The following is a 12,714-nucleotide window of genomic DNA, read 5'->3' on the forward strand; positions in this document are numbered from 1 at the left end:
AGTCGTTGGCCGCCACTTGTGCTGCTGTTTTTAAATATCAACGACACCATTCTGCTAAACCGTAAGGAAAAGGGAATACGGTCAGCTAGGCATATCGCAGCTTGCCAATTACGACATTAATTTACACAGTCCCTCAACCACGGCGTGACGACGTGCGTCGATCGGGGGCCGCTTGAGTCGCTCTGTCGCAATCGGCATCTCATGCATAACAAATTCCTCTGCCGTTCTACGTTCGCCAGCGAGGCTCCCCTTTTATATTTGCGTCCCTTATACCGTCGGCGTAAACAGAAATGCGCACCGGGAAAATGCAAATTGGAACATGTCTTAAGCGAGGCTACTATCAAAGTTTCGTAACTAGCCGCCGAGCATCATTTAGACCCAAAAATATATGCGACTGATGCATACCTGCCAGCTCTCCCGAATTTTTCGTAAAGCTTACGAATCGCGGCCTGTTTTACAATATTACGAAGGTTGCGTCAACTTTTACTAAAAGTTAATTTTGTCTGCGAAAATGTTCGCACGTCGGTATGTGTACTTTCAGTTTGAAGTCTTCTAATGGCGAAAGGACGCAAGAGGCACACTTGCTTTGCCAAGTTCTTTTTTTGAAGCAGGTGAAATTTGCAACAGCGAGGCCGCGGAAAAAGTCGCTGATCTATATAAACAGTTTGCCGTTTGTCATTATTTGCTGTTATTATTTGTTGCTGCTCGGTTTTCTGCGCGTAAAGTAAAATCCTCGCTACAAAACTGCGTATGTATTCCTGAAAGGACGTGTGCTCAGGAAAGCTTTAAAAAAAAAAATGCGTGCTTTATTTCCCATGCCTCCTCCTCCCCGCACCCCTCCACTTTCCCTGCCCGCCTCCTGCATAATGTTACGTATTCTAAAGTTCACAGGTTGACACGTACGCCGACGACAAAGCACGGCAATGTCGCGCGCACCGGCCAACACAAACGAAAAAACAGCCTCCTGTGTTTCGACTCGCTCGCGTTTCAAATTATGCCAACAGCAGTACCATGGAGTACTGTTAAGAATGGTCGTACGGGGTGGCAACGTGCCAGCTTTCAGCCCGCTGCACGTGTTCCAAGCCCACCAGACGGGGCGCCCTTCGGAGAACTGCGAAGGGCCGGCAGCCACGTGGCGCGCGATCAACTCAGGAAATTGGTACTTGGCCGAGCCACCCGGGACAAAGCAGTTCTACGAAGCCCTCTGACGTCGGCACTGAAAGCTGGGCGGTACCGAGAACTGCGGATGACCGGCAGCCACGTGGCGCGCGGTCAGCTCAGGAATGTGGTACTCCGCCGCGCCACCCGAGACGGAGCACAGTTCTACGAAGCCCTCGGTCGTCGACTCCGGAGCCTTTGTGTGTATGGGCTCGAACTTGTGTGCATTAGTGTGTGTGAGTCATAGTGCGGGGCGGCGGCAAGTTTACAATGATTGGACGAACATTCCCGACCATTCGTGCTCCGTCCACGCCGAACGATGACGTCGAACTATGACGTCAAGCGGAGAGCTTATAAGCAGCGTTTGCCGGCTGCTAGAGTGTGCTCGTGCCGTGCTCGTTGTCGGGAGCTGAGTGCTCTGTCATACTAGAAATGTACTAGTGAGCTGTGTGCTCGTAAACTGTTTGCTATATGTTAGTTTTGCGGGCTCCATATGGGAGTCGCGCTAGTCTGCCAATGTATCCTGCTTAAACTGTTAACATGTAAATAAATCCTGTTCACCGAGTTCCTGTCTACGACCTTCATCTCCTTCAAATGGTGGCAGCGGCGAGGTAGTCCGACGACTCTTACATCTGGTCGACAGCGGTAGGACCGTCCGACAAATCTTACAGTACTACGTAGGCTGGCTGTACAAATATTGTGACTGTTTTTCTGCTCACAGTTATATGTATTCTTCTATGCTTTGCTGCTTTTATTATCCCAGGTAGTAGCTTTGCTGCGGCAACCTTGAAGCGTTGAAGTAGCGTCACAGCTCCTGCTAGGTTAGTCAAACCCTCCATTCCTAAATGCATCACCGATTCCAGTGGCAAACTAACTGAATGTTTATAAAACACTGTCTTGACGCACGTTCGAACAGCTGCGCAGTCTATACTTCTGTGCGCACCTTTGGTTCATTCCGGGATCTTCCGCGTTGAGAATAAATGAGCCGCTTAGGTTCTCGTGATGGTTATACTCGAGAAAGCGCGGTAAATGTCCGTTTATGGCGCGCACAGGAGCAGTCGGTGGGCGGTCACCGCTGTGGCAACACACACGCGCGCGCGCAAACCGGTTACATCTCGATCACTGCTTCGGATACCCAGGCGCTCCGTTCCGCGCACACAGCGAGCGCGGATGAAAAAAAAATAATAACCTGTCGCATGGAGCTCGCGTATTTATTCATTCTTTCGCTATGTCTGTAGCGAAAACCGTTTCAAAGTTTCATTTTCTTCGCTAATTCACGTCACCACGGCTAATCAATCGTTAATGAACCGCGGTTGTATGTCGAATTATTTCACTGTGACTTTCTCAACGCTAGAAACCACCTCCGTCATTGCAAACTGTCTTCTGCTCTCGGTTTCTTCCATAAAGGCTCATTCAAACCGGCGACTGACAGCGGTCGCGCGACCAAGTTAGTCGCAACTGATCGCAAATGGTTGCTTTTTTCGAAGAGCGACTATTTTGGGCCAGTCGCTTCGCTGTTCGATATTATAGTCGCCCGACGGTGGTCGCAAAACTGCTAAACCAATCAGCGGCGCGCCGCAAGTTATGTTAGCGTGCGTTTTCATCCAGCGTCCTATACTGCGTCACACAAAGTACAAAGTCCACGTCACCATGGCAGACTACATGAATGTAACTGGTGTCTTGCCTCGTGATGCAGCAACGCAGCAGTTCCAGCAACGCGTTGAATGTACGCGGTAGCACTCGCAGGAAGCTCAACATATATAATGCACGAAAAGTATGCACCGATTCCCACGCAAGGCAAACTAGAAATTACAAATTACTCTCGATAATACTCGTCGTCATGCGCGCGGAGTTCGGGCAGGAGGCGGCTACATAGCGTGGCCGGCCACGTATCGCGAACGGAGGCACGGGTGCACGAACTAGCGTCGCTTTTTCCTCGAAATCTTCCGCGCTGCCACAGCTAGCACCACGGCAGAGCACATCAGCACAGTGACGACGTCTTGCTCTTTACTCGAATCAAAATCAGTGGCTGTTGCCGGAACGCGAGACCAGCGGCGAAGTGCGCGCGAACTGCGCAAATCTCTATAGAATTCTCGTTGAGAATGATGATCTCTGGGAATGCGACTTGCAGGTCGCGCTCAGCCGGCCTTGCCGGTGTGAGCATCGGTCGCATTCAGTCGCTTCTTGCTCGCCAGTCGCAAATGGTCGTGCGACCGCTTCAGGTCGCCGATGTGATTGAGCCTTGGTTAAGCCAACGTGTGTTACTAACTTGCTCAAGCCTGCTCACTGGAGAACTAAATGTCACAGCACAATGCGATTGCGTAGTATGTGCGGTTTCTGCCATTTCCACGGAATGGTGAAATGAAGGGGAAAAAATGTAAGAAGCGAGTGATGAAAGAAAATAATTATTTCGCGCAGACCACCGAACACAGCTTCACTCTTTCTCGCGCCGTATATCTTCCTTTTCTTTTTTTCTTTTTTCTTTCTTTTACGCAAGAAAGTATGCACAGCCAAGTGCTTTATCTCTTAGTCGGCTTGTACTCGGTGACGTTATACAATGATCAGTCTCCAGCTCAGTGCCCGCTCAGACTAGAGTTCTTCGTTCACGAAAACACAGTCCTCGTGTCGCGGCCTGCCAAAGCGCCTCGGGCGTGTCGGCGACCTTGTCTGAACAATGATCTGTGCGAGGGCAAGCCTCAACGACAGCCTGTAGCGTGTACAACAAAAGCGGCTGCGGCGGCACCGTTATTTGAACTCGGCGGCCCTATATATACCTTTGGCGTAGCTCCCTTCACAGACAAGCGTCTCTTCCGCCTTTCCTCAGGCGACGTGTCAACTGGGCTGTGACGGCGCGGTACCAGATTAGTTCGCTGCGTTCTTGCGATCGAGTGAACCCCGGTTCCTCGCGTTGGGACTTGCAAGAGAGAGCGCGAACACACGGAACGACACGCAGTGGTTCAGCATTATTCCTCCCGTCTATAGACTAGAGTTCCGCTAATAGTCTCGTTATTTTCGTTCCCCTCTTTTCTTTGATTCCCTCTTTTAGCTTCTAATCAAGATTCCGGAATAGCATTCTCTTTGGTGGCTTCCCATACCTTTGCAGCTATACAACGAACCCCCACCTCACAAGACCCCTCAAGCCAACTGGTAATTTGGCTTCCCCCAGTGGAGGGTAGCCAACCAGGCTCAGTCCTGCTTAACCTTCTTGCCTTTCATTTAGCCGTCTCCATCTCTCTGGTGAATAGCGTCTGCTTATGACCGAAAAACGGCTACTCAACATGGCGCAGCCATTTGGATAGCGTATTGACCACTGAGTGGCGCCCCCAGGATGACCCAGTAAAATTACAAACTTGTCAGTACGATGACTGAGCACCACAACACACAGAAGTCCTCTGCGCGCAATTTCGGCGCCGCGTCCCCGTACACACACACGCACGATGTGACCATGGGCTGAATGACGCTCCATGTGTACTGTTACGATCGGCCTGCAGGAGTACCGACCTGCAAAATTTTCCCGGCCCGCTGCGACGACTTGCCAAGTAAAGACAACAATGCGCCTCCTCAACAGCAACCAACGGCGCCGGCATGTCTAGCCACGTTCGGCGGGCCGAGTATTGTTAGTTGATTAGCTGTCGCCTTCACGGTTTGCTTGGAGCAAGAGAACTCCTGGAAAAGGATGTTTCGCGGTGCTTTCTCACGGGCCCCAGAAGTCGTCACAGCCAATGGACAGACGAGGTGGCTACTGACTGCGGGGTCAGCTCTGGGATCAAGAGACGCCTGCTTGGGTCAAGACCTCTGTCTACGAGAACCCTCTCACCTCGGTGTTTTCAGTGAAACCAAAGTGCGGAAGTGAGTGTGTGAACCCTCCTTCTCAAAGGCATGACTCAAACGCAAGACGATGACACTGGACGCTCCCATTGGTCGAAGGTTGAACGGCAGTTTTCCCTCATCTAGGGATCTAGAGAGGACAGAGTGTTTTTAAGCAGCCGTTTACAGCTGCTTGGTGTGCTTTCTCTTTCAGTCGTGCTAGACTGATGAAATGTAACGTTCTCCACTCTTCATGCAGATATTGTAAATAAATCCCATATTCCTCGTTCTCGATGAGAACAAGTCCCTCCCTTCAACAACGCCCTCAGCGTGGATGAGTCGGACGACGTGGGCCAGCTACCAATTATTTCATGCCCGATCCCTACTCTTACAATGCCTATACGGCGAAACCTTTCAAAACCCTCGTTACTGCGTCTGAGCGTGATTATATATGGTCACGCTCGGACGTGTGATGGGCAGCACATATTTATGATGATTTCCATCAACAATGGCACAAACTCCCCGTGAGAGATAGGCATGAGCTGGCGGTGTTACAATAAGGAAAACAAAATCGATTTATTGTGATAAAGAAAAGACTGCCACAGCTGCTGAGTTCATCTTGTTCTGCTGAGTTCATCTTGTTTAAATGATTGTGAGTTCTACCTTATGCAAACTAAATGGCAGACTTTATATTTCAGTGGTAGTACGTTAGCAGTGAAGGAAAAATATCAGGGCAAAATATTCACCTACGATTACGGTACTACCTAACGCGAATTATGAGCGCGGTTGTTTAGGTGTTTTGAATTCGCGACGACGCTGATCGAGCCTCTACACGGGCAGCTCGTTTATCAGCTGCGGCTGACGAAGCACGTCCACCGGTTGCGTCGCTCACTGTTCAGAAAGAACTGGCCGACACTATTTTGTAGTATGATTATATTGCCACGTGGGGAGTAACAGTGAAGAACGACACAGTGTCGAAACTGAGTTACAAATTTAACTATTGGGCGAACTTCAATTAGTTCAATTAGTAACTTCTTTGCGCTAGACGGAAGGTCTGCGTGGCTGGGTTTGCACGGTTCGGAATGATTTTTGTCGAAGCAACGGTCGACGCGGGTCGCCGACGCCCCGTTTTTCTGCGACACGGGGCCCTTAGCGCTGTCGCGGGTTGAACCGCGTGCAGCACCGCTGGTGGCACGGCAGGGGCCAGCCCCGTCTGCGGGACCGGCGCGTTGCGACGCCACACAGGCGACGACGGCGGTGACGCGCGAGGCGTCACGTATGTGTGCGCGTTCGGTGCATGCGGTGGCCAAGGACACGCTGCACGGGCAGCTGCTGCAGGAGAGCAGGCGGCATCCCCCGTTCTGCGCCCCATCTGCCGCGGCTCGACTTCGCACAGGAGACGGCGCATCCGGGAAGCGCGCGCGGTTTCCCCGCACCGGCAGCAGCGCGCGCACCTGCCCGACACGGCGCGGCAACCGCCCGCAACAACAACGCGGGGAATCCGCCCCACCGCAAACGGGAGCTCGGAGATATGTGATCGGAGGCGTTGCATTACATAGGAGCGCGCCATTCGGCACCGCCTTCAAGGCCGCGGGTAGATCGAACTCTCCCGGTGTTCGTCGGCTGCAATATATACAGAGCCGAAGACTTAACCCACAGAAATTACCAAGGCAGCGGCAAATCGTGCACAGCAAACAGTGCAGTGCACATTCACAAGGGAAAAAAAATGCGAGAACTTTTCTGCCACGAGCAACGCTCGGTCGCTTTTGCACTATAGTGCGCCACGTGTTTGCTCGGTGATTTGGAGCTGCAGCGAGAGACGCTTGCGCTCGTGGAGCGTACGGAGCTCGTTTTGATTGCGCCGTTGTTTGGAAAAGCGCTTAGTTGCGCAACTAGCACAGGGGCTGAACGCCACATTGCGCAATGTGTCGAATGCAAGCGCCGAGATTAAAGGAACGGCTCGGTCACCTTAATTATGCGAGCTACAGCGCGTTCTCATTGAGCGGAATCAGCAGTCTCCCCTTCTTTTCCTGGCTTGGTTCGGAGCATATATAGGGACGTGGTAGTACTTCTTTTAAATTACCTGCAGGACACGGATTTGGCCTCCGCATGGTGGCCTTAGGAGTGACCATTTGTAATTGTGGGGTCTGTGTATGATTTATGTGATTTATTTAATTCAAGTGTCACTACGGTGGAGCAATTGGCGGCAGAAACTGCAAGGCTAATCCCGCCAGTATCCTACAACCACTCAACTCAACTGCCGCGGACTCAGGCGACTGTTAACCTTTAAGCAGATCGTTCGCACATATATGGGCAACTAAAAGGCCTGCACGCGGTTTCATCAGACTTTCATTTGGTTCCCCAGACGCCAGCCACATCGCAGGTAGCCTTATATCATGTATATGGTACATGCCACAGCACTCTTTCCTTCACATCCATCCTACGTTTGAACAATGTGACACCTACCGCTTCTAGATACACGGGTACACTACACTGGACTTTCCAACGGTGGACAAACGGGGCACCGTGTTGCCGGTCAGCATCCGCTCACCTTCGCTCTGTCGCGTCAGCGTAGTCTCGGTGACGACGGGAAACGTCGTGCCGAAGTGACGATTCTAGTTTTCCGAATCATCGAACCGCAGACATCCGACGCAGTAAGTATTTATATCCGAGGAGTGCGCGAAGGAAGCTTCCCCTCGCCACCTGATGGGGAGGTAAAGAGCAACTGAAACGAGGCTTTCCCAGCGGTCACGCGAAATCGAACCTGCAGGTCCACGAGAAACCGGCGACGTGTCCGCGCCCCTGCCACTCGCAGCGAGAGCACGCTCAAGCAGTGGCGAGCGACTCCACATGCAGAAGCTCAAGCCGGGTGCCCTCCCCCAAGTTCGTGCGCGCTCCTTCCTCATCGCTCCGCAATCTCCCCCTACTTTCATTCCCTACCCCCTGTGCAGCGCGGTTGAGGTGTCCTCTGCTGAGAGACAGTTACTGCGCTGCACTTTACCCCAACGTTCCTTCCCATCTTCAAGAATCTCCTTCTCTCTCTCTCGCTCCGCAAAGTGTCAGGCCTCCAACTTTTTCGATAGAAAGACAAAACTTTCCAAAGTCCACAGCACGTCGGCACATTCCCTCCAAGTGGCTCTTGGCCCACCTCCAGAGCTGTCGCGGCGGCAACAGGGTGACGAAAGCGCCCGCCACAGGGCGCGCACAAAAAGCTACGCTACTGAAATAGTGTTTACCTTAACAATTCGGCACTGTTTATTTATTTATTTATTTATTTATTTATTTGTCGTCCAATAGTTCTCTAAGAGCAAATAGAAACCGCTGACAAATCCTCCCATAGGAATAACTGTGTGTCCCGTATTCCATTCTCGCACTTCCGAGCCACTCAGCGTTGGGGTGAGAAGAGAGGGAGCAACCGTAAAAGGAAACAATCAATGATTTCTATTACGACGAAAAAAGCTTTGGCGCATGACCAGACAACAAGCTTAAAAAGAAAAAGACAATCTGGAAACACTTTTTAGGAGTGGCATACAGCGCTCGCTTTTATTATTTTATTTTATTTGTATTCGTTTTCCCGAAAATCCACAACACTCGATCTCAATCGCTTAACGAGCAGGGCGTGTTTACAACGAACCCAAAATAACTCTTCCGGGAAATGGCCGGTTGTCCATAAGAATCAGTCATTTACCGTTTCTCTTGCGAGTACAAGGCGCTCATACACAAAGCGCCATAATCAATCGGAGACGAAGATAGCATTAAGCACAAACACCGCGACAAGCATTCAGTCCATATCTATAGAAGGCTTCCGTGACTTCTCTATAGACGTTGGGTGGCTCAGGATCAAGTAGATGGTGTAGGCGAGCGGTGCGCGTGACCACGAATAACACATGCTCGAAAAAAAGGTCCGACGTGGAAGCAGAATCGCGCAACTCAGCCTCCGTGACGGTGAGCTCACTGTCACTCTCCACAAGACGACGAAATAATTCGGTGATGTTGCAAATAAGTCGCAACATCGTTGGTCTTTCGGTTGCCGTCGATCTGTTGCCGTAAATGCAGCGAACGTCAGCAACGTTCGTCGCGTTCACCCCCGGTGTGCTTGACGATGACAGTGATAGCCGTCTTCCTAACACTAACCACGCGCACATCTTTCTTACAGCTCTGCTTCCACGCCGTGTGGATCTCTCTAACAATGCCGCAGTGACCTCAAAAACGTCATTCAGATGTTAGCCTAAGGCGACGAATTTTACGAACGTTTGTCTGGTTACGTACGCGCTTAGTCAAAGAAACCTCGGACATTGACCAGGCCAACGGTTAACAATCGACTCGGTCACACGGTGTAGCAGCAATCTCTCTTCTCTGACTGACGTCTGCCTGTCAGGAGAGAATTAGTGATCGATGGGTACAGGAAGCACAGCGCAGTAAGTCTGAGTTTTCCTATGAGCTATGCGCAACCACACATAAGAAAAGTGAAAAGTTTCGCAAACACGTTAAGTTAGTGATGGTTAATCGGTTAGGCGACCCTATAGCGCATACGCGCTGAAATGCGGCGGTCTCACTTAGCGACTTTCAAGTTATTCCTGTCTCGCTTCAGCCAACTCAATCATGCAAATTTTCAAATTTCATCAGTCAACTTTACACGATGTCAAGGTGCCGGGTTTCAAAGGGATGGAAAATTCGTTATAAGGCTGCCGATCATTAGGAGACATAACGGACTGCAAGTGTAATGAAACTCGCGCGATTAATCTGTCGGTATTGCGATAAGCGAAGTTGCGCGCTTGTTTACGGGAGGACAAATGAAAGTCGATATCAGAAAATCTTGAATTTACTAAGCGCAACTTCCCGGAGTATATATATAAAGGCTTTAAATAAAAAAACGACGACAGCCATGCGTGGTACAGCTGTTCTTCAAAGTCTTATTATCTATGTATTCTGTCTTTATTGCCCCCCCCCCCTTTTTTTTTTGCTATTTTGCCTTCGAGGTAAGCTTTTCACCATTTTACCACGGCGTTGAGCACGGCTGTACAGACCACAAGTACACAAAGGTGAACACAGACTGATTTTATAACATGTATCATACGCGCTCTGATGCGACATGGTATGGAGACGGCGCTGTGGACAGGTCAAAGCCAGGATGTCTGGATAGCAACGCCGGTACTATCACGCAACCGGTTCAAAGCAACATAATTGCCGCCTCGGGGGCTGACACCGTTCCTTTCTCAATCAACCCAGTTTCGAAACCGTAGAATGCACGCCGCAATGCAACAACTCTATAACGGAAAGGCAGCGCCGGTGGCGCATTTAATAATTATCAACCTCGCCAAACAGCCGCAGGACGCGAGCGCGCTCAGAGCCTGGCATGCTGCATTATCACGGTCGAGACATGAAGCTACGACGCCACAATGCAGCGGCTCTGCAGCAAATCGCGTCGCTGGCGATACGAACGGTCATGTGTCGAGGGCAGCATTCTGCCAAGGTGTGGAAAACATAGTGCTACTGATCGAGAGTGCGAAAAGTATGCAAAACAGCGGAGGGTGGTCACATTCGGCGCGTCGTGCTGACTCGACGCCGGAAAGTGGTAACTACATGTGGCCCTTCATCCTCCCTACCGCCAAAGCACGCATACGTAAAGAACCCAAACATCCGTAGCACGCGTTTAGAAACGTCGGCGCGATCGCGCTGCGGTGACGATGAGCGAGTGGCGGCGGAGAAGGAGAGCGCATCTTTGACCACGGGCTGGTTCCCTTCGTGAGCGGAAGCGATGCGATATTCCTTGGACGCCAGCCAAAGGACAAGTGGACAAGGAAAGCCCGCTTTCACGAGACGCATCATCGTTGCAGGAGAAAGGTCGTCCCACACACATGGACTCAATGAGCCAAATAAACCGCGAGCGGGGTAGGCGGTCACGCTTCCGCGACCACGCACAGCTAGGCATGCATCTGGCGTGACAAAAACAGGCCGGTAGCGCGTGGACAACGCTCGCTCGCTCGCCCGCAAGCGCGTAGGACACGACGCCGACGGGCTCGATTGGCACGCTGTTCCGCGTCCCCCGCAGCAAAAACAATGCGCAGCGCGCTCTCGGCTCCTCGCATCGGGCTGACAGATTCGGCTGTGTCCGGATCAATATTTTCGGGCCGCACGGGGCGAGAAGAATGGGTGCGCCAGAGTGCGCGCACAGACTATGGGGCGCGGCGGAATTCTCCCACCTCTCTTCGCGCCCCGGAAGCCACAACAACACACTCACGCGCGCTTGAGAGAGAGCGCCGGGTTGTTGTCGCGGCTGCCAAGCTCTTCCTGACAGCGCGGCTTGGCGTGCCGCGTGAGTTGCAGCAACAACAACGCTGGAAACTTAAAATGCACACCCTGAAGCGAAAATAAGCACGTCGCCGATACGGCCTAAAAACGAAAGAGAGGCTCGTTCTGCCCTCGGCGACGGCAGCGCTTCGGCACGACGTGGTTGGAGCCCGAACTCCCCCGTTTGTCGTGCGCTTCGTCGCTTGGAAAACATGTGCTCCGCTGACCTTAACCTTGCCCTGCGTTCGCGGCCGTGACACCCGCGACGCCGCCTCTGCTGGCCTTGGCATCCCCACGGAAACGACGAACGCCGCTTCGACAGTCTACACACCGCTGGCACGGCTAAGCTGACGGACCGCCGTACCCCTCAAAATTCACGATGCATGTTGAAACACAGCCATGCACTACCTAAAAGGAGGGCGGAGAAAGACCAACTCGCCTGTTTCTCGTGCCTCGCTGCGTCGGCCGCTCTGGGGGAAGTTCTCGCGGCGTCACGCGGCGACAAATGCACTCAGGCGACGGAGCTGAATTATCCTCCGGATGCAACAATCGGAAAAACACACACCAAGAGCGACACTTCGATGCAGCGCTAACTTGCCTCGTCTTGCTCGCCTACACAAACACGGCCATGCGGCTACGAAACCGGCGCGGCGGCGCGCGCAGCCGGTTCATCATCACGTGACCAGAGCACGCCCCTTTAACACAACACGGCCGCTCGGACGCGCTCCACGCCGCGCGCGAGGGCCGTGCATCGCGAAGCCTGTTTTCAAGTGCGCCAATCGACCGGTTAATACTGAACGAACGGCCCTTTTAGGAGCACTCGATCTCAAAATTGGAGAAAACATCGTGCACTTCTTTACCCAACGGCCGGACCAGAAGCGAGCAGACGAATTTCATTTCGTATTTTGCGAAGCGCAGCAGACGATACTTTACAGGAGCACTGAACTTCCTCACTGACACTTACGCAGCGAGGGCACACTGGGCACGCCATTTGAATTATACATAGATCTAGCAGACTAAATATAATACGCTGAGCGCAAGCCGTGCCGATAATGATAGAAGGATGTGTCAGACATCATCACTGCCGTCGAACAGCGCTCAGCTCTGCGAATGAATTATTGTCTTCAATTTTGCTATGCAGAGACATTTAGCACTCCTCGGCATTTGGTAACAGAGGAAAAGGCGATGACCACAAAAACGCCGCGTCTTTCCCCATTACGCTGCAGGTATTCGATTTCTCATTCCTAAGTACTCGCGCATTACTCTTGCGTGCAAAAATAGCAAGCAAATGCGCGATATTGTTTTGTCCGGCTGTCAGAGCAAATGCGAAATGCAAATACACTAACTTGGTCGTTGCTATTAAACGTTGTTAATGTCGGTCCTAATCCTAGTAAAACATGATCAGCTACGTTCCCGATTCTTATTGCTTAATGTTCAATATGGTGAATATACGGGCAA

At 51.8% G+C, this 12,714-nt stretch overlaps 1 protein-coding gene across 4 annotated transcripts in view; it reads right to left on the reverse strand.

Moving 5' to 3' along the window:
- The window catches only part of SNF4Agamma (SNF4/AMP-activated protein kinase gamma subunit), a 398,387-nt gene that overhangs the window by 383,559 nt on the left and 2,114 nt on the right, over positions 1-12,714 (reverse strand). Inside the window, exon 1 of one of the 4 annotated variants that reach the window (XM_050188573.3) lies at positions 11,696-11,895. The exons of the other annotated variants lie outside the window; for them this stretch is intronic. The gene's annotated coding sequence lies outside the window, so the exon portion shown is untranslated. Of the gene's footprint in view, positions 1-11,695; positions 11,896-12,714 lie in introns of those variants that run through there. 4 annotated transcript variants of the gene reach the window in all.

Source organism: Dermacentor andersoni, chromosome 2 (assembly GCF_023375885.2).
Source record: "Dermacentor andersoni chromosome 2, qqDerAnde1_hic_scaffold, whole genome shotgun sequence".
Classification (NCBI taxonomy): Eukaryota; Metazoa; Arthropoda; class Arachnida; order Ixodida; family Ixodidae; genus Dermacentor; species Dermacentor andersoni.